This window comes from Phacochoerus africanus, chromosome 3, assembly GCF_016906955.1.
Source record: "Phacochoerus africanus isolate WHEZ1 chromosome 3, ROS_Pafr_v1, whole genome shotgun sequence".
Lineage (NCBI taxonomy): Eukaryota > Metazoa > Chordata > Mammalia > Artiodactyla > Suidae > Phacochoerus > Phacochoerus africanus.
Genome location: NC_062546.1, coordinates 181,885,342 through 181,912,213, shown reverse-complemented (window position 1 = coordinate 181,912,213; position 26,872 = coordinate 181,885,342).

Sequence of the window (26,872 nt, the reverse complement as noted above, 5' to 3'; positions counted from 1 at the left end):
ATACAAATAAATTGAGAGCAGAAATTAAATATGGCTCACACATTCTTTTGCTGCTTATTATTTTCTGTGTTTTATATCCTTTTTCTTTTTTTATATTATCTCACTATTTAAAATAAGAACTGGAAAAATCATGGCAGTCTTGCTATATTGCTGTTTTGATTTTGAACATTTCTGTATCTTAAAGGAACATGTTACTATTGTAACCTAGAATTTATGGATATTCTATATTTTTCCATACATAAAATAATTTTTACTCAGTGTATTATAATTGATAATTCTATTTGAATGTTTATTTTCTGTCATCATGGTAGCAAAAATTCATACTTCAATTTTTTAAATATGAATGAGAACAGACTATATTTTCCAAAATGTTTCTTAATTTTTTTTTAAATTTATTCAGAGTTTACATGTCATCTTCAAATGTTTAAATCTTGAATTTCAAATAGGAGAATTTGAGCCCTGCCATCTTTTATGTTTGAATATGGGGACTGCATTTAAAAAATTTTGGTTATCAAACTAAAAGTATTTCCAAGAATAAATATTAATCAATGTATGCCAAATGTATTATAAAGAAAATGATATCAAAGGGGAAATGAGAAACAACTTATTTCTAAAGCAAAAAGAGATGCTATCCTGAATACTATTTTTAAAAGGTCTTGAGAAGTTACAAAGGCAATTTAGAAGCTACTGACTTTAGTGCAATACTCTGGAGACCTTTTGAACAGGAGAAGCCATTGTTAAAGGGCCATGTGACCTGTGGTCCTACTCCAACTGAAACAGGCCAAAGATGAAGAGGGAGTAAACATGAGATGACTGTGTCTATGCATTAATACCCCATCCAAAGGCACACACATGTTAAGACAAAAAAAACTAGGACTATATGAAGAGACGAAAAGTCACTTGACAGTGTAGGTTTTTTTTTTTTTTTTAAATCTCAGTTCTAATTCTTAGATGAATAAATGGAAATAGAGATCATTTTCCAAGACTGCCCCTGGCCACAGGTATTGGAATCCAAATGAGAAGCACTGGTGTGTGTGAAGCAGCAACTGCATGAACTTTTTCTTTGATAAACACAATCAGCTTATCTAATTCCAAACTAGAAATATATTAACGGTTCACGACCATTTAAGGTTCAGGGGAATCATCTGACTCATGCAGTAGAACTCATGAATAAGTGATATGTGCCAGTTTGTATCACCTAACTATAGATGCATGCAGTGAAAGATGCTTCGGTTACTTCTGACCCAATATTACATATTTTTGTGTCATCTGAAAAAAAGGCTACATTTTGTTCACAGATGTAAGAATTGTACTCAGTGAAGGAATGTTACACAGCAAAGATTTGCTAAAGAGATGGAAAGAAAGAAATCGTCTTAATTAATGTTAGTTTTAGAAAATAACCTGAATCTGCTGCACAGTATTTTACCTGAATATAGCAGCACGGGCATCTCTGTAAACAGGTTTGTGTGCCTTTAATTTTGTCAGTCTCAAACCTGCTTTTGTACAGTTCAGCATGCTGACAAAATAAAGGGCACATAGAGACATGGTAAATAATACTTGGAGTTAAATATTCAGCGACAATATTGTTTCAGTCCAACAGTTGATGCTTATTTGCTTTGATGAGAAAGGTTGAATACCAAAGACCTCATAGTGCAAACAACTATATATTGAAAGTGAAGAGTTGTGATTGTTTTGTCAAAGTGTTTTTTAACTCATTAGAGATTTGCAGTATTGGAAAGCTCATTTGATATTTGCAGCATTAGATGAATAAAAACTGCACATTAAAAAGGAGTTTTATAGTTGAGTGGTACCCCTGCCTTAAGAAAAAAAAAATATATATATATCTCTTTTCTTTATAGTTTGAAATCTCTCATAACTCCATCCTATAGATGTTAGTAAACTATCTGAAGAGAGGGAGTTCCGAGAGGTTCTCAGACTTCCTTAGTTCTCCTTCAACATGGCTATGTGAAGACAAGTCCAAAGAGATGCTATTGAATAAGATAATGAATGAAAAGGAGTTGTATGGAACCATTTATTTAAGTTTAGGTACTGCAAGATATATACCTGTAAAGGAGAGAGATGTTGTGGGGGAGTAATTTAACTGTTTGCAATCTATGGAACAACTCTAACAGAAAGACATGGGAGGATATAAGAAGTAACAGTTTGCTTTGAACTGGGTAAAGAGAGGCAGAGGTGGGATGACACATCATTAAATATTGGGGGCTACAGAGGATATTATAAAGGGTGGAAAAAACAGGAGGTTATGATGTGGCAGAAGGACCTCAAAGATAAAAACAACTAGAGCAGAAACGTGAATGTTTTATGACACGGAACAAATTATTCAGAAAAGCCAGTGTTGGATTACCCAATAGAAAGACAAAGCATATGTCTAAGGCACCAGCAAAGGAGCTACACCAAAAAGGAGGATAGAGGGCAATGAGAGAAGGGAACAAACTTGAGAAGTAAAGATAGAATTTTTAAAAGAATTTTATATTCCACAGTATAAGTGATCAGAATAGCATCAAAGGAGTTTTCATAGACAAAAATCAAGTTTTTATGGGCTTTTTCCCACACATTGTTTATTGCTTTTAATATTTAAATTTCTAATTATATGTAGGATGAGTGTGTGTGTATGTGCATGTGCTTAAGGCCTTAAAACTCACTATATGACTCTAATAAGAAAAATGAAATAGGAAAGGGAAATGTGTCCATCAGAGATTGAGGTCAGGCATGCAGGCTTTAAAAAGGGGACAGTATTCCACTCTAATTTAGAGGAAGGAAAAACAACATTGATTATTGGAGAAGAGTCTAGAGGGAATTTAATTTTGAGAAGTAGTATGAAAAAATTAGGAATAAATAACACACTAGTGAGGATCAGAAAGGAAAAGCATGTATATATAATACTATATTTATACTATATAATATGTAAAATATATAATATACAATGGAAAAGTATATATACTATATATATAAAACATATAACTAGAAAAAGAATATGAAATTTACTGGCCAAGAAAAGCAAGCTGAAAGCAATTGAGCCAGGGGAAAAAATGGTGTTGAGAAGACAAACTATAATATAACAGTTTCAAAAAGTCTGAAAGAAAAGCAAAAAATGAAGAAATCACACTACCTGCTTTTAAGACTTATTATGCACTATAGCAGTCAAGACTGTATGGTATTAGTGAAAGAATAAATACGTAGATCAGTGGAATAGAATAGAGAACCCAGAAACAGACCCACATAAACATAACCAACTTATTTTTTACTTCCCTCCACTGAATTGCTTTTGAGCTTTTCTCAAAAATCAGATATTTTCTTTGTTTTTATTTATAAAATTTCATTGAATGGTGTTGGAATAATTGGAAATTTATAAGGAAAAAAAATTCCTCAGCCTACACCTCACATAAAACTCTGACAAAGGATGTACATTCAAAATATATAAAGAAATTTCAACAGAAAATCAACAGTAAGAAAACAATCCAATTAGAAATTGGGCCAGAGTATGAACAGATACTTCACAAAGGAAGATATACAGAGAGAAAATAAGTATAGTTGACCCTTAAAAAAACATGGGTTTGAACTGCACATGTCTGCTTATTCAAGGATTTTTTTCAATAAATACTTAACTACAGTACTACAAAATTAGCTTTTGGTTGAACCTGTGGATTTGGAGGGCTGACTATAAAGTTACAATGGATTTTTCAACTGATCAGGGATCAGCACCCAAACCCCTGCATATCTCAAAGGTCATATTTACATGAAAAGATGTTCAACATCATTAGCCATCACAGAAATGCAAATTAAGACCATGATGAAATACTGCTATATGCCTATTAAAATGTCTAGGATAATGAAAAATACTAATGGTACCAAATTCTAACAAGTATGTGGAGAAACTGGATTTCTAATGTATTGTGGTAGGAATGTAAAACAGTATAGTTACACTGGAAAATAATTTGGCAGTTCTCAATAAAGTTAAACACACATTTACCATACAACCCAGCAACTGTACTCTTGGGAATTTTTTCTAGAGAAATGAAGACTTATATTCACACAAAAACCTGTACATGAATGTTCATGCAGATTTATTTGTTCTATTTCCAAAATAGAAACAAATAAAATGTTCTTCAAGGAGTGAACATATAAGCAAACTGGTATAGCTAAGCAATGCACTATTTTTTAGCAGTAAAAAGGGATTGACTATTGACATACAATATTGTTGAATGAATCTCAAGTGCATTTCACAGAGTGAAAAAGAGCCAATCTCAGTATGGTCACATACAGCATGACTCAATTTATAAAATAATTATTTATAAAATAATTTATAAAATAATTTATAAAATAATTTTGAATTGACAGTTTTAGTAATGAAGACCAGAACAGTGGTTGCCAACGGTCAGAGTGCGGGAAGAGTGTGATCATTAAGGGGTAACATGAGATAATTTATGGTGACAGTCTGTATCCTGACTATATGGAGTTACATTGGTTACTTTAATTTAAACATGGTAAAATCTCATAGAACTCCACACACACACACACACACACACACACACACACACACACACACACACACAAATGTATGAGGAAACTGGTGAAATTTTCCTAAGATCTGTGCTTGAGTTAATAATACAGTACCAATGTCGATGTCCTAGCTTGAATAATATGTAATAGTCAGGAATTATCACTGGGAGAATCTGAGTGAAGAGTACATGAATACTATTCCGTTTTTCAATTTATTTTTAGTATTAGTATTAAACAAATTCAAAATAAAAAGATATAAAATAGTAATAGGGATCATCTAAAATTTACTGAGCAGGGAAGCACAAATAGCCTAAAATTACCCCAATAACTTATTTATAAGACTCTCTCCAACAATTTGTAAGAATTGAGATAAGGAGTCAGACTCCATTTTGCTATAGGCATGATCATAAAAGCCTATTTAAGTACCTAGGTCAACTGAAGAAGCATGTATTCTATAATATAAAATATAGCTAAAATACAACCTTAATAACACATTCACATTTAAAGAGATGATTACAAGGGTTAGAAAAATATGTATCATTTGAAAAATAGTTGCTGTTAATTCTCTCCCCAAGTGCACACTTTTGGGTAGCCACTTCTTACACTGATCCTGGTCTTGGTCATGTGACATGTTCTGTCACTTTGGAAGCTGCAAACAAAAGCCTGAACAAAAGGCTTGAACTCAGAGGATAAAAGAGTAGGGAGAGTGTTAGGGATTTGAAGATTAAGAAAAAAGGAAATCCTATAAAATTGGAATCGTTATGATCATTATATAACTACAGATGTGATAAATTCATTTGAATAATAAAAAATTAATAAAAAAGAAAAAAGAAAAAAGGAATGACATTCATTTCATATGGTAGAAGGTAGTTACATAAATTATTACAACATGTTTGTTGGTTAACATCGTTTGTGTAAGAGATTTATAATTCATAATGAATATTAAGTATATCGGTATAGACACATTATTTATTATTAGTTTTGCATATACTTATGATATATTAATTTGCATCTATGTAAGAGTGAAGCCAAGTTCAAAGTAAAGTTAAATTTACTCTGGAGATAATTGACATTAGTACTCTCTAAAGAGTGTATTTAACTTGTCATATGGTAACTAGAGAAATAGACAATGAAATGAATTATATAACATCCCTAAAAATGGAAGCATCAGATGCTTTTGTAAACGTGTCAGACATTGGGACAAAGGTAATCAAGAAAAAAATGTCAAATGCCCAATTTCTTTTACAACAGCTATGGCTTGATGTAAAGATATTTTTTGTGCTTCTAGACCACAACTTAGCACCTTTTAAAATGCTTATTTAAATAATCATCATGAATTTCCAACATTAGGTCTTAAATTTATGGGTAAGAAATTTTACTTGGACATGTATTCAGACAATAAAATATAGAATAACTATAATTAATGCCTCTGACAACTTTAAGATAAATTTTTAAATGTCTGAGTTATTTAGCATAAGAAAAAACAAGTTTTGGATCTCTTTGAATCTATCTATATACTTAGGAAAGCAAAAAATATAGATATGCATTTTTCTAACCAGAAGTTAAAAATTTAAACATAAGCAAGGCAGGATATAACACAACTTAGTATAATTATTTGTTTGTTATTACTGAATAGCATTTTAGATTGTTTCTTGATAATGCATATTATTCTAAGATCTACCATATTCTTCATAAAAAAAAAAACCTGACATAATAACCCTGAACCAAATTGAAATAGGACCATCATAGGAAAGTTCACTGTGTGAAAACTGCTCTTAACTATCTTAATTGATACTTTATGTGTGATGGATACCTATAAACTACTAATAAAATTCAAATACCAATGAAAAAATTACCATTCGAAAGATGAGCAGACTCAGAACCATTTTTAAAATTTTTAAAAAATGTTTTTGCTTTTTAGCACTGTACCTGTGGCATATAGAAGTTCCCAGGCTAGAGGCTGAATGAGAGCTGCAGCTGCCAGCCTATGCCACAGCCACTGCAATGTGGGATCTGAGCCACGTCTGTGACCTACACCATGGCTCATGGTAACGCTGGATCCTTAACCTACTGAGCATGACCTGGGATTGAACCTGTATCCTCTTGGATACTAGTCAGATTCGTTTCTGCTGCACCACAACGGGAACCCCCAGCACCATTTTTAATGTCCATGTCATTGATAGCTTATTACCCAGAAGTTCTGTTTCTTTCCAAAAAGAGAGAACTAGTATGTACTCACAGCATCTCACTAAGCCTATGTGATAGTTGCTTTGCATCTCTAGAAGTAAGAAATTAACCCTCTGATAAGTAGCCAGGTCAGAGTGCTTGTCTAATTAGTTATAAATTGTAGGAAACTAGCAACACCTTCTTCTATTACTATACACTCCACTAGGGCTGGGGCTTCTGTCTAACTAGTCCTATATCCTTAATTGCAGGGATGAGAGTTGCTGAGTGACTATTAAAAAATACATGCAAACTATTGATTTTGGAATGGATTAGCAATGAGATCCTGCTGTGTAGCACAAAGAACTATGTCTAGTTACTTATGATGAAGTATGATAATAGGAGAAAAAGGAATGTATACAAGTATGTGTAACTGGGTCACCATGATGTACAGTAGAAAAAAAATTGTATTAGGGAAATAATAGTAAAAAAATTTTAAATAAAAAATAAAAATAATAAAAATGGAATAAATGAATCACCTTTTTTTTTTTTTTGCTTTTTAGGGCCACATTCGTGGCATATGGAGGTTCCCAGGCTAGAGGTCAAATCAGAGCTGCAGCAGTCATCCCACATCACAAGCAGGATCCAAGCCAGGTCTGTGACCTACACCACCCCTCACAGCAATGCTGGATGCCCAATCCACTGAGCAAGACCAGGGATCAAACCCACATTTCCATGGATACCAGTCGGGCTTGTCAACCACTGAGCCACGAAGGGAACTCATCCAAATCATCAATTTTTAAGTTAGAAAGCAATTTTTAATAACTGCATGGTCAAATCTAGTAAATGATTCAGAAATTATAGGCCAAATCAGAAAGTATGATTTTCTGCTGGTGAAATCCTGCTAGAGGCAATGTTTCCTATAGGACCCATTCTAGGTTGCAAGGAGACTAAAGCCAGACCAGGAGATAATCATTTCATGCTCCTTGACTGAATAAGGTCTGGTTCATTTCCTACCTAGGACACATGTTAACAAGTTCTGCTCTTAATGATACATGTTAAGATTTTGTACAAACTCATGCCAGGTACTATGAAGAAACAATATTAAAATTTCTATGGGAATTTTGTTGCCTAGTGTTTTATTTAAGTGAACAAATTCAACTTTATTATCTAAATAGGAAGTTATTTCCCATCTAACATTTTATATAAGAAAGTAGTTTAATTCTACCTAAATTTTTATTGCGTGCTATTTTATATCAGTTTATATCTTTTTATTTGCAATTTGATGCACTTAGACACTCAATTCATTTCAATAACAACTGTATCCAATTTTAGCCTTTTCTTTAAATGAAAACCATTTCAGTAATCCCAAAACAATGTTTCAGGGGCATGGTAATACTTTGTGCTGTCTCAAATCATTTTGAAACAATTGGGTTTTGGAATCATATATAAAATTTAGCTAAGTAAATAATTAGATAACATTTGATTAGATCATACTTAAAATAGTAAAATATTTACATCATCCTGAAATTAATTTGGGGCTGAACACTTAAATACACTGCTTTACTACTACTACAGGTATATATATATATATATATATATATATATATATATATATATATCTCAACATTTGGGTATATGTATACAAACACACATACTGTATATATAATCAAACTTTAAATATAAAAATATATATGATTTTAGTTGTTTTTTTTTTTGCCCATATATCACTACAACATATATTAATGAAGGAATACATTAAACCCTTTTAATCATTATCATTGACTCATCTGTTGACCAGATTCTTTTTGGAGGGAGTGTAGGAGTGTTGCATTTCTTTATATGTCAAAATACTTGCTTTAATTGGTGCTAATAGAGTAATAATATATCATGTTGTAAAACACATATATTCACTATTAGAACATGTCTAGTTTCATCTATAATTATCCAAATAATTTCTAATGTACAGTTCAGTTATTTTCTGAAACAAAGTGTATCTTATTTGGTGAAAGTTAGACACAAATTTATATAACTCATTTATATGAAATGTATTTGTTTTATAAATGTAAATTCTTAATGACATTTTTCTCTTTTATTGATATATTCCTATATGCTGATATAAAAGAATGTTCAATCAAGTTTTCTGCAGTGGACACTGTGGCTTGAAGGATTCTTCATGAATACACACAAAACTATATTGGTTATGACAAAGCATCTTTTTTTTTTTTTGGCTGCACCTGTGGCTTATGGAAATTCCTGGACTAGGGGTTGAATGGGACGTGCAGCTGCAGGCTTAGATCCGAGCTGCATCTGCAACCTACTCTGCAATTTGCAGCAAAGCCAGATCCTTAACTCACTAAGTGAGGCCAGGGATTGAACCTGCATCATCATGGACACTATGTCGGTTCTTAACCTGCTGGGCTACAAGAGGAACTCCATGTCTTGATTTTTTAATCAATGTATAACTTACCAAATGAAATCTGGACTTTAGCTTTGATACATTTTTCTTCATAAGTAGGTATTTATTTAATAATGCTTATTAGTTATGCAATGCTTCGGGGAAGAAGATAACAGAGAAAATAATATTCTATTTTCTTTTTTACCATGTTTTATGTTTATATATGTATTATATTCAATAATGCTTAGATATCACTTACAGCCTGTATTTCAAGAGGGAATTATTCATTTTAATGTAAATGAAAATCCAAAATGATGTGTTAATTGATTTATTATCCATGGAATAGGATAAATTGATCACAAGAGGTCAATTTTAGAATGTTACCATTTCTTTTAATGTAACATAATTATATTTCAACTATGGCTTTAGAGTCTATTAATATATACCTTGGGTGCTTTTTCAAGCATAAGAAGGCAAGCTAGGGGTTTTGCAATACAAGACAAGTATTAATGTACCAATAATCCATGTCCTTGAATCGTAATACTTCTTCTTACATTACTATGCCTTAAAGCCATTAATATCATATAAATATATCCTTCATCTCTAATATATCAAACTTTACATATGTATCATAAAGGACACAATATATATTATTAATAAAATGTATTATAAATACTAAACTCCCTTTATATAATTTCTTTGGTGCTATCTCATTATAACCAATTTTGTAATAAAGAAATAAATTTCTCCCAATTGAGAGTCAGCCTTGGTGCATTATTTGACCAAAAGAAATTAACAGTACATACTATTAACAGAAGATAACTCACCATAGGAGAATCTTAATGTTTCACATTTACTTTTTCTTTTTAACTGTTCATTTTATTTATAGCCTCCGTTTCTCTCATCTGGCCTAGGGGTTATGCTGCCCAATGAATTATTAAATTAAGAAGGAAGAGAGGCTGGTGGGCAAGAGGGAACATTCAATTCTCTTCAATGGACATCACCTGTTAGATGAACAAGGAGAAGGCATTCTTCATTCTACAGCATTTTCCAGAATGCCAGTTGATGAATCTGGGTGGAAAAGCCTTTATAAAGTTCACACTAGTGTTGCAGTATAAAGAGAATAAGCTTTTAGGTGTCTCAAAATACAATAGACTATCTGATTTCTCTTTCTCTCATAACTCGTAATACCTCTGCAATTCCTATTGGCTTTATCTTCCAAATCTATTTAGAATATGAATAATCCTCATAACCTTCACTGTTCCCATCATGGCTCAAACTTTCATTGTCCTTTGCCTGGATTTTTGCATCAGGCTCCCAGCTGCTCTTCCTGCTTTTACCCTTATCTCCCCAACCCTCCTCTGTCACAGGATAATCTCAACACAGTGATCAGAATCATCTCATTAGAGTATAAAACAGATTATGGGACTCTTTTGTTCAAAACCCATTACTGGTTTCTCATCTCATTGAGACTAAAGTTCAAAGTCAATCAAATGGGCTATAAGGCCCTACACTAAGCAATGCACACCCATTTAACTGCCCTACATCTACTCTTCACTCATTAGCTCATGCTACTCCAGCCACAGTGGCCTTCTTATTGTTCCTTAGTCATAATGAGTCCTGCTCCCACAATAGGGAAGCTGCTACCACCAGAAGATCTGGGAATGTTCTCCTAGACATCTTCTTGGTGTACTGCCTCACTTACTTTATACAAATGTCAACCTCACAGTGAGAATTTCCCTGACAATTGTGTTCAAAATTGTAGTTCCTCAGATGTTGACTCACAGACATTGAAAATCTTGTGGTCTCCGGAGGAGACAGTTTGGGGGGGTGGGGGGATGGGCCTGGGCTATGGGATGGAAATCCTGTGAAATCAGATTGTTATGATCATTACACAACTACAGATGTGATAAATTCATATGAGTAATAAAAAACTAAAAAAAATTTGCAGTTCCTTCCAATTCACACCATTCCTTTCCATCTTTCATATTTTATTTTTTTTTCTAGCAAACTTAACACCTCTAAATACTGTATATAACAATTTATAAATTTTTTCTCTCTTTACAGCCATACCTGTGGCATATGAAGGTTCCCAGTCTAGGGCTGAATTGGAGCCACAGCCACAGCAATGCTAGATCTGAGCCTCATCCGTGCGTGACCTACCCTACAGCTTGCAGCAACACCAGATCCTTAACCCACTGAGTGAGGCCAGGGATCAAACTTGCATCCTCAGGGATACTACTTGGGTTCTTAACACGCTGAGCCACAACAGGAACTCCTATGATTATTATTTTAAATTTGGCTCATTTTCTGCCTCCCAGCGGAGTGCCACATACCCAAGTATAGGAGTTTTTGTCTATTGTGTTCACTGATGGAGCTTAGTGACTGGAACAGTGCGCAAAACAAAGTGTCCAATGCATGTGTATTGGATCTACACATAATTTTGGGAAAAAAAAAAACTTATAAGGTCAACCACATGGCGGGTACTATTTTGTATCCTATCAGCTTGACTGCAATCAGCAAAAGTGATTTTCATTAGTATAATCAATATTACTATAGTTTTCAGTGTTTTTTTTTTCTTATTGTTAAATAAAATCATTACAATTGAATCCACTTTTCACTAATGGAAATACTAAACATATTGTAGTTTCATTTTAACAGCTACTTTTACAGACATTAACTTCCATGTAAATCAATTATTTGACTTAAAGGTATTGCTAATGGCAAGTAGGATTTCATAGGCAGAATTGCAACAGACATTAAGGATGAGAAGCGAGAAGGTGCAGGGGGGAGAAAAGTGGTTGAAGAGACATCTAACATCAGCACAGAATTTCTATTACTACTCCATCCAAATAATTTTACAGGGCTTGTAGTAGTTGCCTTATTAATATGTCATGAGGAAAAGGACATATTACATGAAAAATATGCACAGGGTGCCTATATTGGATGGCTAGATTAACAAACATAATGGGAACATAATTTATGAAATAAAATAGAAATTCATTTTCTTACTGATGACTAGTCCAGAGATGTTGCAGGCTAAGTAGAGGTAGGGAGTAGGGATGGCTTCACATTAAGCAGGTTGATGATCACACTGTCATTTTCAATGACTGGTTTCTAAGGTCAGTCTGTTATTAATATCCCATTCCACCACAATGGAGAGAGAATATAGAAATGGTACATATCATTTTCACTTATATTCTATTATAGAGAGCTTAGTGATATAACCACACTTAATTTAAAGGGAGGCTGAGAAACACTACTTAAACAGATAGCCAGGTGTCCAATTCATACAGAAAGAGAATATGGATTCTGGAGAATAGGTAGCAAGCTCTGCCACAGTCTGGCCTTTTGCCTCCCAAATATCTGTGTCATCCTTCCTTTCACATTTAGAGTATTCAATGACACCTCCCCAAAGGAGACAACACAAATCTTCTCTCACTTACTGTATGCATCTCACATTCCATGAACCTTGCATGATGTACAATCTGCTCCACTGGGATCAGAGGAGCCCTGTGTGCTAAATGTCTAATAAAAAACATTTGCTGCCTCCTCCACTATCACAAACACAGTGCACAATGGTAAAGGAGGAAGAATAACTGCAGCACAAACTCAAGCACAGAAAGTATAAAAAATGGGAAATACACAAGAGTTGCTAATCTAAAAAGTTTTAGGCCCCTGGGCAGGCATCAGGAGAATTTTTCCATGAAAATGAAGAAAGGTTTTTGGCAGAATTGAGGCCTCTGGCCTTACTTTACGACTAAGGATTTTCCTCGTCATTTTCCTCTATAACAACCCCTATCTAAAGTAGGTGCTGTTTTCTGTGATTTCATTGCAAACTGTATACCACTGGCAGTTCACTTCCTTTGGATACGAGTTTGGGGTCCTGAGGGCTGTTTGAAGAGTCAGGGGGTTATTAAGGATAGGCTCATGGTTGTCTTGACAATACAGTTCTCTCAAAAACTCTGTAGGTTTTCTGATATATTTGCTTCCAGTCAATGGAATGCAACAGTAACCACAAACTACTTTTCTAAACATAGTTCTTAAATCTGCTTTATTTTTCTGTATCAAACATAATTTTGAGATCATCTGAAACAATACACTTGGGTATAAGGGCAGAAGATTTATTTCCCATTTTGGGGAGTCCAGAAATTGATATTAACAAAGCTTCCTGTTTCCTTCCATTCTTGTTACAAACCATTCAATCCTTGCCTGCTAAAAGCAGAAGGGACAGCTTTACTTGGTAACATTTTGCCTGTTCTAAACCCCTTCCCATCAAGGCACCAGTGAACTACAGATTAAGTACAGGCACATGCTCTGTTTTCCAAACCTCAGAGATACAGCGTGGTGTAGGCACCCATCCTAAAACCCAACTACCTTGGAGAAAAAACATCTAGGAGCCAACTAGAATGTCTTATATGATATTATAAATTGCAGATGTTTTGCATATTCTCTGTTTCAAAATTGCTGCACTTTTTACTTGCTTGTAATCTCACTGCATTCTAATGGAGTCTGAGAATTTTCTAATGCCTATAACACAGTCCAACACTGGTATTCATTTCATGAATACTTATTGATAGATCTTATGCTTTAAGGAAACACAATTTATTTTGTACAATTGACTGAGATATTTTCTGATTTTCCTATCCCATTTCCATCACTTTAGAGATTCATGTAGAATAAGACAATAATTAAATTACAGTTTGAATGTGGATGGGCACAGGCGAAGCACTCCCTTCATACATATGTGTTGATTTTCTTTTTAGCATTTATGCAAGCAAATTGTGTTGTGTCAAGCTTTTTCCACTTAGGATACAATCTGTGTGTGTATGTAAATGTATGTGTGAGGGTGTTTAAGTGTTCATGTGTGCTTTAAGACTGATTTTTAAAGCATATGTTTGAAAATTAAGGTAGTGCTCAATGATTAAAAATTAAAACACATATGAATTTCTACTTTTTATGCATGATTATTCAGAAGATCATTGAAGTACTACTTAAAATTATTCATAGAAACCTGGCAGAGTGTTAATAAATCCAGACTAAGAGTGCTGCAGGTATTGTTTGGAAATTCCAATTAGCATTTAGTAAACGTGGGTCTTGATCTGGATTCTTTACATTAATTATGATTTCCAGTATCCAACTTTCTGGTGAGGAGCTAATTAGATAGTCTTAGCAGGTAATAAGCAATACAAGAGAGTTGCAGGGCTATGGATATGACACCAACTAAAAAATATTGAAGGCTGAGCCAGAGATTCAAGGGGAAGGGCAGAATATAAGTCTAAGAAGAACACTTTCTAAATTCTTCCTTCTCTGGTGAACAGCAGAATTTATCAATATTTTTAAAATTAAGAACTATGTGGTACTATAAGAGTACATAGGACAGTTTCTACCACCATGATATTACCAAGGTAAATAACCTCTCTGCTGAAGTCACTAAGCCAGCACCAATAACCTATAAAATAAAGCAACACTAGTTGTAAACATACCCACACAGTATGGATCCATAAGCAATCATAAATTACATCTCAGTGCTTTAATTCTGAAAGGTCTATCAACAGCCACCACAGAAACAATCAATCCCTCTCTTATTTGTCAATATGTGTCTACTACCTCAGCTTCAAAATTGGTGTAATTTCTTTATCTTTGATGACAAAGGTGAGCTCTTGACATTGATGGGAAATGAGAAATGTAAAGCATAGTTGGCATCAATCAGAAGCAATTTTGATCTGTTATATCAGTATCTACTGAGTCTCAACTGGAAGACAGTTTTCAATATCAGGGTCATGGAGAAAAGCTGTCCTGTCAAAGTGCTTGAAATCATTATAAGCAGAGCTGAGTCTATTGGTATTTAGCTTAAAAAAACACAATTGGATTTAAACCCCCTGAATGATTAAGACATTTGAAGATATATTTAGAATGGATCATAATATTCTATTAAAATCCTTACCTAAGCCAAAAGTAATAAAAAATTAAAATTAGTACTAGTATTAAAATTTTAATTATATAAGTCTTAGAGATCTACTGTACAACACAGAACCTATAGGTAACAGTACTGTTGAAATACTCAAAATTTTGCTAATTGGCTAGATCTTTTATTAGGTATTGTTATAAAAAATAAAGAAGGCAGGAGGAAAATTTTGGCATAGATTGTGATGGTTTCATGGGTATACATTTATCTTCAAAATCATCAAGTTCTGTATACTAAATATGCACAGGTTTCTGTGTATCAATTTTTTCACAATGAAGTGTTTTTTTTTAATTCCAGTAATCTACTATAATAATATTTATGAAATCTGCCTGTATAATGTAGAAACATAATAAAATTAAGAATTATGTGATTACTCCAGATAACTTATATGGTACTTATATGAATATTAAAACATTTCTCAAATTGTCACCTTTTTAGATAGAAATGGGTTTAAAATGTATTACTTAGAGCTATGTTTTCTCATACAGCAAATGCACACATTGTTTAGCTGCATCTTTGTAACTCAAGTGGATAAGCCATGTATCATTTAATGCCCTGTAACTGTCAAAGTCTGGGCAGGAGACAGAACTTGCGCTTAACATTTTAAGAGTAACGATTTAATATACGGGATTGTTAACTATGCATAAAGTTGTTAACTAGATAAATATAAAGGAAAAAGAAAACATTAGGAGAAAGCCATTTCGGGAAAGAGCCACCACCCATAAGACTGAGTAAAAAAAGGGATTAGGGAGGAATTATTGAAACTTAAAACCTTGAAGTGAGTGGGTGCTGCAGAGTGAATCTCAGTCCTCTGAGGAGACAGCATGTGACTGCTGGTATTGATATTCTTCATATTGGAAAAGGGGCCACACAGAGCTGTCAACCCCTCTGAGAAGGGGATACCTATTTGCTGGAGCTAATGTCTTTGATGATGGTGTAATGCAGTTATTTGTGCAAGTACTAGAAAAACTGTCAACTGAATTCAGCTGCTGTCATAAGAACAAACTGCTGTTGCTGAGGTGAAGTGTTATTAGGCTGATGTGTACTGGAACTAGAAGTTCAGAAGAACCCCTAGGAAGGAAACAGGAAGAAAGAGATCCACTCTATGTCCTCCAGCCCTGTGGTCTCCTGTAATCATCCACTATTGCTGAAGCCTAGTAGAGTTAGATGGCAAAACAAAAATGTGTTTTACGAAGTTCCAGTTCCAGCATTATGGAAAAAAGTTACAGAAGGGTGAGGTTGGTACTAAGAGAAAAATAGCATAATAACTGGAAGATGGCCTTAGGTGATAATCAAACTACAAATAGCACAGAGTGCACCCCTTCAATGAATCCTTCCAGAAAACACTGTTGATTTTTTGCAAGCATCTTAACTTGTTCTCCCTTCTAAATATGTTATCCATGATTCAAGGAAGAATGGGGAAAGTTTGTTCAAGGTACGTGTTTTATCCAATGACCCCCCAAAACAATAGTGTCCACCTTAAACATGAGTTCATTTTTCTCTCACAAAATAAATTACAATGGATCAATGACAATTGCTTATTTAAATTGTGAGGAGTCACCACCATTTATATTTCAAATCTGGACATTGATTCAATAATTAAAGTGATCAGAAATCTGACTGATGATTTATAATCCTTTAGTTAGCTGAAGTAACCAGGGTTTTGTTTTTTTTTGTTTGTTTGTTTTTTTATACTAATTTATTTAAATTTATTTATTTATTTATTTATTTTATTTTCCCACTGTACAGCAAGGGGGTCAGGTTATCCTTACATGTATACATTACATTTTTCCCCCAGCCTTTCTTCTGTTGCAACATGAGTATCTAGACAAAGTTCTCAATGCTATTCAGCAGGATCTCCTTGTAAATCTATTCTAAGTTGTGTCTGATAAGCCCAAGCTCCTGATCCCTCCCACTCCCTCCCCCTCCCATCAGGCAGCCACAAGTCTCTTCTCCAAGTCCATGATTTTCTTTTCTAAGGAGATGTTCATTTGTGCTGGATATTAGATTCGAGTTATAAGTGATATCATATGGTATTTGTCTTTGTCTTTCTGGCTCATTTCACTCAGTATGAGATTCTCTAGTTCCATCCATATTGCTGCAAAAGGCATTATGTCATTCTTTTTTATGGCTGAGTAGTATTCCATTGTGTATATATACCACATCTTCTGAATCCAATCATCTGTCGATGGACATTTGGGTTGTTTCCATGTCCTGGCTATTGTGAATAGTGCTGCAATGAACATGCAGGTGCACGTGTCTCTTTTAAGTAGAGTTTTGTCTGGATAGATGCCCAAGAGTGGGATTGCTGGGTCATATGGAAGTTCTATGGATAGATTTCTAAGGTATCTCCAAACTGTTCTTCCATAGTGGCCGTACCAGTTGACATTCCCACCAGCAGTGCAGGAGGGTTCCCTTTTCTCCACAGCCCCTCCAGCACTTGTTACTTGTGGATTTATTAATGATGGCCATTCTGACTGGTGTGAGGGGATATCTCATGGTAGTTTTGATTTGCATTTCTCTTATAACCAGCGATGTTGAGCATTTTTTCATGTGTTTGTTGGCCATCTGTATATCTTTGGAGAAATGTCTATTCAGGTCTTTTGCCCATGTTTCCATTGATTGATTGGCTTTTTTGCTGTTGGGTTGTATAAGTTGTTTATATATTCTAGAGATTAAGCCCTTGTCGGTTGCATCATTTGAAACTATTTTCTGCCATTCTGTAAGTTGTCTTTTTGTTTTCTTTTGGGTTTCTTTGCTGTGCAAAAGCTTTTCAGTTTGATGAGGTCCCATGAGTTTATTTTTGCTGTCATTTCTATTGCTTTGGGAGACTGACCTGAGAAAATATTCATGATGTTGACGTCAGAGAGTGTTTTGCCTATGTTTTCTTCTAGGAGTTTGATGGTGTTCTGTCGTATATTTAAGTCTTTCAGCCATTTTGAGTTTATTTTTGTGCATGGTGTGAGGGTGTGTTCTAGTTTCATTGCTTTGCATGCAGCTGTCCAGGTTTCCCAGCAATGCTTGCTGAATAGACTTTCTTTTTCTCATTTTATGTTCTTGCCTCCCTTGTCAAAGATTAATTGACCATAGGTGTCAGGGTTTATTTCCGGGTTCTCTATTCTGTTCCATTGGTCTGTCTGTCGTAACCAGGGTTTTTAACACTAGCTCTTTTTATCTTATTTGTATACTGAACATGATGGAAAAATTATCCAAAAATACATGGATGACAAGTATTTTGGCACCAAAATATAATAAATTCATCTATCTTGATTGAGACAAAAACAAAAACTTTTACATTCATATGGTATTGTATAGGACATCGCATATAAGTTGCATTAGTTCTTAGAATTTGTGAATTTGCAAGAAGCATTTAATTTGGGTAATGTTATATTAAAATTAAGCAAAAAGCAAGTTATTATGTCTGTCATCTTCATGTCTATTAAATTATTAGTTTGATAATCCAGAGAGAGAGCAGGCCTATGGAAGGAAGAACTAAAATCCTAATTCTTTGAAATAAGTATTTGTTTCTATCTTGCTTAAAGCAAATAGCTTTCCAATGAAGCAGTTCTAATCTTATTACATAGGCTTGATCTTGAGACACACATTTAGAAAGGACTCATTATATCAACAAAGATTAATGGAGTTAGAAGAGGATTTCACAGAGCTTATTTAAATAACTCTATAATTTTATCAATTAACAGGTTTTTTTTTTTTAATTTCCCACCAAGGGAAAAAATTATCCATATATATTTATCAACATAGTATGTTAATATTGTTTCAAGTATTTCTTACCTATTAACATCCCAGATTTTGCTAGTTGTATCCAATGAGGAAGAAGCCACAAACTCCCCACAGGAGTGCCATGTGCAGGACCATACTGCATGGGTGTGTCCTTCACAGGTCAAAATGCAACTGCCTTTAAACAGGTCCCATAATTTAACTGTAGTGTCACCACTTGCAGTAGCCAGCTTGTTGCCACTATTTGCAAGAACATAAAAAGGTAATTTGTTAAAAAAAATCAACTTACAATGAATTTACTTTTATGAATGGTTGTATTCTATGAATGACTGGTGTATTTGTCAGACATTTTTACTCCTATTTTTTTATTTTATTTTTTACTTTTTTTTTGTCTTTTTGCCATTTCTGGGCCTCTCTTGCAGCATATGGAGGTTCCCAGGCTAGGGGTCTAATCGGAGCTATAGCCGCTGGCCTACGCCAGAGCCACAGCAACGAGGGATCTGCAACCTACACCACAGCTCACAGCAACGCCGGATCCTTAACTTACTGAGCAAGGCCACGGATCAAACCCGCAACCTCATGGTTCCTAGTCGGATTCGTTAACCACTGCACCAAGACGGTAACTCCTTTATTTTTACTTTTAATGGTATATCTTTGTGCCTGAATCTCATATTATTCAATTCTACACAATTTGATACTTCCTTATATTGTTTAGTAATTCAAGTTGATGAGAAAAACTGCTGTGGCACAATTTCTAGGTTTATTCTTCTTTCTTTTTCCAGGTTAATCCACTAAGTCTGTACTTTTTTAAAGCATATGCTGGTTTCAGGGCTATGTGAGTTTTTGTAGATAATATGCCCTCAGAATAATGAAAATTTGGAGATAGGCTGATAATTTCAAAAGTGTAACACGATATAAAACAGTAGGTTTGCAGGACTTATGTTTGTATTTGTTAGATGCTGTAGGAGTTCAGTTTGGATGATGAAGGAAGATGTGAATCAGGAATGAGGTGGCTTTGGAGCTCCATTTTGAGAGATAAAAAATTTTCGAGAGCTGGGTGGTTGAGAATGAGTCATTGGATTTTCCATTTGAGTCATGAGTAGATGTTTAAAAAAAAGCAGCGTCTTTCAAGTGGTGGACACAAAAACGAGTTGACAAATGAGTGGATGTCAGTTACATGAGCAGAAATAACTAGGGTTTTTTGGGGGTGTGGGCATAAAATATGAACTGCAAGAAATTGACTTCTCCTATCCTTCTCCATATCCTTCAGCATTGTCTGTTCCTTCTACGTATTTTCTTTTTTTATTTTATTTTGTGTTTTGAGCCTTCATGTGGAGGCTCCCAGCCCAGGGGTCAAATCAGAGCTGTAGCCACCAGCCTATGCCACAGCCACAGCAATGTAAGATCCAAGCCAAGTCTGAGACCTACACCACAGCTCACATCAATGCCAGATCCTTAACCCACTGAGCGAGGCCAGGGATTGAACCCCCATTCTCAAGGATACTAGCTGGGCTCGTTAACCTCTCAGCCATGACAGGACTCCCTATCAATTTTCTTAGTAACTTTTCTCTCACTGATTATGATGAACTGCTTATTTGCCTCCTTCTCTGTGTTTTTGATGGGGAACTATTTCCTCTCTCTATTTCTATAGCATCAAGCATTATGATTAACCAACTGAGGTGCTCATAAAATGCTTTCAGAATGAATAAATATATGAACAAATGAATGAATGAAGTTGTGCTATAAACGAAGAAGAAAAAGTGCCCAATATTTCTGAGACAGGAAATGGCACCTGGATCGACACGTGTTTTGCTTGCTTGTTTTTTTTGTTTTTTTCGTTTTTTGTTTTTTCCTTATTTGTATGCTAAGAAAATTAAACTTTTATGTGCAGATAAGCAATAGCCACTGGAGAGGAAGATTTAAGGATCTGCTAGAAAGGTGGATCAGGGAGTAAAGACATTCTCATTAAAGTTATAAAAAGACATTTATTTCACTTTTCAAATTAGCCAAGTTTAAAAACTACCAAGAAGTATATATAAGGGTAATACTTTACTAATAGATATTAAAAGCATCATTTGTATCGTGGATCTTGTTTATTTGTACATATGTTTTCCACTAAGAATTTTACTTTTTAATATTAAAAACTGAACAGTATATTTGTCTAAGAATATATAAGCAAATAAAAATATCAAAAATAATTTAACTATGCCTCTTTTTCAAATCTGTCTTTCTGAGGTGTTAACATTCTATTACAGACATAAATATTACTCTAGGATAAAAATTACTAAGGTATTTTTCTGTCTGTGACTCAAAAATCTTTTCAGATAAGTTTTATATGCTCTTCACTCTTGCTTTAAGCATATGACAAGAAAAAAAAAAATCAAAGTATGAACAACTATAAAGAGAATGAAACAACTATAAATATCATCACATGTACCATACATTGGTTTTTAGTCAACAATAGAAACAATATTCATATAAGTTTTTTTTAATATGTTGAGGTTTTTTTGTTTGTTGATATGGACTCAACCAAATCCAAAATACATAGAATACAAATTTCTGGATATCTTTGAAAAGATTTTAAGACTTAGTTTGAAATTTGGACAACTATATGACATTGGTTCACAAAAAATAAACATATGTCTGAGGGTTAAGAGAGAGCAAGAGAGAAAAAGAATAGTCAACCCAATTCAAAAAGTGCTCTAAGTCATATGAAAGTCAGGCTTTCCCTTGGTTCCACAAAAACCCTCAAAGAGAGCAAAAGTGGATCTAGATTATTAGCATATAGACTAAATCATTTTAATTTAGTCCCCCAGTATTCCACAGATATGAGCTTACAAAATAAATAAATAAATAAATAAGTTCCCATCATATAATGGAAAATAACAAGTCATAACTTAGGCTGAGGTGATAAAATTAACACATATCCAGAAGGATTCTAGTTGTAATTTTAAGGTACAGAATATTTACTATAAATACAAATTAAATGTATAAAGGAATAACAAATGACATAAAGCTTTTCAAGAGACCGAGGACTGTAAAATGAATCAGCAAATGTGAAACAAAATAAAAATTTAGAAATAAAATCTACCTATTGAAATTAATAAATCAGTGTGTGTATTAAATAGCAGATTAGACACAGTAAAGGACAGATTAAATGAATTGAAAAATAAATCTGAAAAAAAATTACTTTTACTAGAGTAATTTTTTACCTCTACTAGAGTATAGACCAGAATATGAAAACAGTGTATGTCTCAATGTACTTGGGCTGCTATAACAAAATGCCATAGGTTAGGTGTCTTAAACAACAGAAATTTATTTTTCATAGTTCTGGAGGCTGTAAAGTCCAAGATTAAGGTACTGGCTAATTTGGTTCATGATAAGGACTCTTGCTGGCTCACAGAAGGTTGTTTTCTTACTGTGTCCTCCTACAGCAGAGAGAGAGTACGTGCTAAAGGTTCTTCCTCTTCTAATAAGAGCCTCACCAGGAAGTTCCACTCTCATGACCTCATCTAGACCTAATTATCTCCCAAAGGTCTCACCTCATTAGAGTATCACATTGAGGGTTACAGCTTCAAAATATGAATTTGTGGGGGGGGGGGGCACAAAATATTCAATCCATGGCAGTATATAAGTTAAGAAATAGAGGTGATAGAAAACAATGTCATTTTCCTAATCAAAATCTCAGAAGAGAATGGTATAAAATGGGATACATACAACAAAGAATTAAAAGTTATTTACAGAAACTAGAAAATTTGACTTAGAATCAAAGATTCAAGAAGAAAAAATGTATACAGGGCAGAATAAGCAGTGTAAAAAAACAAGCAACCTCACTTAGATAAATCTTAGTCAATGCAGAGCATCATAGGTAACAATAATAATCAGAAGAATAAGAAGAAGAGAAAAAAATGAAAGGACAGGTTTTTTTATTTATATGGTGCTTAACATGTGCTAGAAACTCTACTAAGTACATCATATATATTTGAACTTTGCAAGGATTCAATAATTTGGGCAACTTTATTATCTTCAAAACATCTGAATAATATCACAGAGACAGTACGTAGCAGATCTGGAATTTCTTCAAATATCCAAGAGAAAAATCATTTATTTTAGAATTATCAAAAATGCCTCTCAAGACAGGCAAATAAAAATACCTCTGGTTAAACAAAGTGATTCTCCCCCACAGGAACTACTAATGTCTTTCAAGAGGGGACAAGATACTAGAAGAAAGGATGAGCAAAGAATTTAGCAAACATGTCAGTATATCCAAACATTTACATAACAACACCACCTGAAAAAAAATTTTTAAAAAGGAAACAGCAATAATAACATGACAAAAATATTCCTGTGGAAGACACTACACTGATAAATTTTAAACTTTATTAAGTCCACATGGTAAAATGTTAAGGGTAACCATTAAAAGAACAGGAATAGAGTACATACATTCAAGACAAGTACAAGAAAAAAAGAAATAGGTAAGAAAAGCTAACAATTATAAACATTTATCCAGTTGATAAACATATATCCAAAATGAAGCATGAAAGGAGGAAAAAAGCCCACCAGAATAAGCGATGGAAATAGAAAACAAATTTTAAAAGACATGAGAAAGAAATTCAAATATAATAATATCAGCAAATACAAATGACCTAAAGTGGAAGTTAAAAGACAAAGATCACTCAGTGTGGCTAAAAATGTACAAGTTCAGCTACATGTTGTTTATATGATGCACCCTAAACTCCTAAGGATATACAAAAGTCAAAGGTTAAAAAAAAGATACCTAGGCTAAAGGGAATGAAAATAAAGTAGTATATTAATATCAGACAAAAAAGACCTTCAGGAAAAATGTGTTATTAGGGGTAAAGATAGTTCCTACATAAATAAATAACATTTTTTACTCCTAGAAACATTTTTAAACTAAAATATATAAAAATGTTAAATGCATCTTAACTGATAAAAAATGACATTAGAACCACAGAAACAAAAATGACCAATCTATTGTCAAAGTGAAAGACTGCACACCTCTCTTATTTTTCTAATTCAAAATACTAATAAAGATATGGAATACTTAAGGGATAAAAAAATTACAACCTTAGTGGCTTATATAAAATCATCCACCAAATAACTAGTGACTACATTCTTCTCAAGTATATATGGAACATTTGTAAAAACAGACAATATAGTAAGCCATAAGGCGAGTCTTAATAAATTTAACAATAATTGTTGTCGCAGAGCTTATATTTTCTCGTAATTCAATTGTTATAAATTAATAACAAAAACATCTATTTTAAAATCTGTATATATGTGAATTTTGTTTTAAATAACTTACACATCAAAGATGAGATAATAATGAATATTTTAAAATAATTAGTACTAAATGAAAACACTTTATTAAAACTATGAGGTGAAATCAAAATAGAATTTTAAAAGCAGCTAAATTATTTTTACCTCCTTATAATGAAGACAGACTTACAATTGTTTTGCTAAGCAAAGACTTTAAGTTTAGAAAAAATATATGATTAAATATCATAATCAAAGGTAAATAAAGACCAAAGTGGTTCTTTAAAAAAAAAACTAAAGTAAATATATATCTGCTTTAGGCCAAAAAAAAAAGAAAAGAAAAGAAAAAGAAAAAGAACACTCAAGATAAGATGACAATCTATTAAGCCATACACTAAAGAGATTTTTATAAAGATGTAGTGTCATTCTTTTCACTTTTTTTGAAAATTGTATGTATTTTTCATCACTAATATTTATAGTGACAGGAGTTTTCTGCAGCTAATGAACAGTCTACAAATAAATCATCAAATTTGGTTGGGTCAAGCCAATTTACACTTTGAAGACAGTAAGCAAAAGTATCATTTATTTTATAGTTTCTGTAATCACTTTATTCCCTATTTTTGCATATTCTTTAACTTTTTCAGACTTTAGTACATAACTGCAGAAATATTAGAGTTTGTTACTGTTGAAAATAACTTCGGTTTTGAGAACTAAATATATTACAGCTTCCAGATGGATGCTAATTACCTATTTTTTAAAGAAATGTGCTAACATATTTCACGAGAGGAGTGGGAAAGAAAGAAATTAATGCCTCTGGTGTCACAAAATAGTAAGTGGAAAGTGTAGAGGCAAGATGTGGTTGGCTTCCCACTCTGTCTCTGTCAGATAACCTATGTGACCTTGGATGGGCCATTTAACATTTACATTTAACAACTCTGAAATTCATTGTCTTTATTTGGAAATATGGACATTAAGTTCTGCTCAATATAACTTAAAGTGTTGTTTTGAAGATCAAATAAGAGAATTCTTATAACAGCACATTTTTAATTTCAGGTATCAAACAAACTTGAGATTGTATTTTTTTTTTTTTTTGGCTTTTTGCTATTTATTGGGCTGCTCCCGCCGGCATATGGAGGTTCCCAGGCTAGGGGTCGAATCGGAGCTGTAGCCACCAGCCTGCACCAGAGCCACAGCAACGCGGGATCCGAGCCGCGTCTGCAACCTACACCACAGCTCACGGCAACGCCGGAACGTTAACCCACTGAGCAAGCGCAGGGACCGAACCCGCAACCTCATGGTTCCTAGTCGGATTCTTTAACCACTGCGCCAGGATGGGAACTCCAAGATTGTATTTTTAAAAAGATTCTCCTGTGATTTCTAGATCAATTTTTACATGAGATTCTTTCTCCACATTTCTATAAACAGTGTAATAAAGTACAATTGCTATCATTATATTGTAGTCTCATCTACCTGTGTCTATCTACTCTATAGGACTATATGAATTTGTAAAAGAACTATCAGTTACAATGTTTTCAGTTACCAAAGAATATGCATGGTATTATTTTATGTAGCAGAATGACATATAACCAAAATCTAATTAAGTTAAATTAAAAAAATTTCCCCCACTCTGTTGTAAAGGTAAATGATCTCATTTTAGTTTCCCTGAGCTCATTAAATGATGACATTAGAAAAGCTCACATTATAATTTAGATGACTTGAAAAACTTTGTCGCATTTGAAATACAATCAGTGTTCCCAGTTTGTGAGAGGCCCCAAACTTTAAGCTAAAATTTAAAAAAGGGCTAAGAATGTGTTCATACAAGTTCATTTAAACCCTTACTTAGTCTTTAGTACAGAGCTGAGGCCATTGTGACAAAGTATGAGTTCACACAGAGAATGGTTTTGGTTGGTTGTCTGAAGTAAAAGGTGCCCAATTCCAAATGTTCTTGCCTCCACTCCCAAATGATACATCCTTTTTTTATGTAGTAATATAGAGTCAACCAAGAATCACAAATGAAGGGAACTCAGAAGACAGCATTATGTGTAGATATTAAAGACTCCAGAAGCAGAGGGATAGCACTGAGCAGGATTCCCCACCTGGCTACAAAAACGATCACTCTTTGTTGGGTAGATAAAATGCTTGGAGCTCCAGGCTCACTTCTGTCAGTTGAGAAACTTCATTGAGATTTTCATCTTAACCTTTCATCTGTTACACAGGAATAGCAAAATGCTGGTAAGTGGATTCCTCTGTACCCATTATACAGTATTTATTTATACTATTTATTGGGAAAATGTATGAAAAATATGTGAAATAAGGAAAGAGAGCATTCAATTGGAATATATTTGCATTAATAGAACAACCCATATTATTTAGGGTTGCATGTGTGACTGCGTTTATGTATAGCAAGGTATTGGTAGAGAGGAGAGACCAAAAAGTTCCTTATGCTACAGGTGCAGCTCTTAAAAAAAAAAGATACATGCTCCCCTATGTTCAAAACAGCATTATTCATGATAGCCAAGACATAGAAACAACCTAAATGTCTCCTACCCTGCACTCTGTGCATCCTTAATCAGGGCTTGAATTCTTTCTTTTTGAGCTCTGAGAAAAAAGTCCCCATTTCCCTATTCAGACTAAAATTCATGCCAGTCTTTTATATGTTGTCTATAAAGTCACCTTGGGTCACTCATGTTTAAGATGTCACAGTTTCAGTTTCACATGGTACGAAGAGCAGCCTTTCCCTTTTCTTGCTCATCCCCAGGGTGTGAAAATTTTTTTTGTGGGGTTGGGGGGGAGGTGACTGCTGCTTT